Source organism: Sorex fumeus, unplaced genomic scaffold, assembly GCF_029834395.1.
Source record: "Sorex fumeus unplaced genomic scaffold, SorFum_2.1 ptg000054l, whole genome shotgun sequence".
Taxonomy (NCBI): Eukaryota; Metazoa; Chordata; class Mammalia; order Eulipotyphla; family Soricidae; genus Sorex; species Sorex fumeus.
In genome coordinates this window covers 24,222,602-24,223,383 of record NW_026606111.1, presented here as the reverse complement: position 1 = coordinate 24,223,383, position 782 = coordinate 24,222,602, and the positions used below count along the sequence as shown (strand labels likewise).

The window sequence follows — 782 nt, the reverse complement described above, 5'->3', positions numbered from 1 at the left end:
GCGCTCACTTCAGCAGCACATATACTAAAATTGGAGCAATACAGAGAAGATTAGCATGGCCCTTGCATAAGGATGACATGTTAAAAAATATATAGGGCCAGAGAGATAGAGCAGCTGATAATGCACTTACCCTACAGGCAGCTGACCTAGGTTTGATCCCTGGCCCCACATATGGTTCCCTGAGTATCACCAGGAGTGATACTTGAGTACAGAGCCAGGATAAGACCCGAAACATCACCAGGTGGGGGCCCCAAGACAAAAAAGTAAACATAATTAAAAAAATTGAAAATCCAGGCTTGGGGGTTAGAGATGTAGCTCAGCAGCAGAGCACTTGCCTTGCATGTGTGAGGCCCTGGGTTCCAACACTGGCACCGCAAAATAAATGATAAGTAAATACAGGCTTGAAATTCATAATAATTTCAACAATAAATCATAATATGTTGTTGGTTGTTTTCAAAAGAAAAAGCCTTACATCATATATGTATATGTATGTATAGAGAGTATATATACTATATACTATGCACATATAGTGTGTATATACTCTACACACAATATGTATATAGTATATATATACTGTATGTGTATATTAAATACTATGTGTGTATGTATATATACACATATATACTTAAATATTTTAAAGTCTACTGTTTTATCAATTTTTATTGCTATTATAATTGCTATATTTTGGTTTGGGGGCCACACCTGGCAGTGCTCAGGGTTTACTCCTGATTCTGTGCCCAGAAATTACTCCTGGTGGTGCTTGACAGACCACATGTGTAATG

At 37.5% G+C, this 782-nt stretch overlaps 1 non-coding gene across 1 annotated transcript; it reads left to right on the top strand.

Annotated features, from left to right (window-relative positions):
• Positions 1-107, top strand: LOC130033684 (U6 spliceosomal RNA). Its single transcript, XR_008793973.1, has one exon. It is a non-coding gene; the product is annotated as a U6 spliceosomal RNA (small nuclear RNA).
• The last annotated feature ends 675 nt before the right edge of the window (positions 108-782 follow it).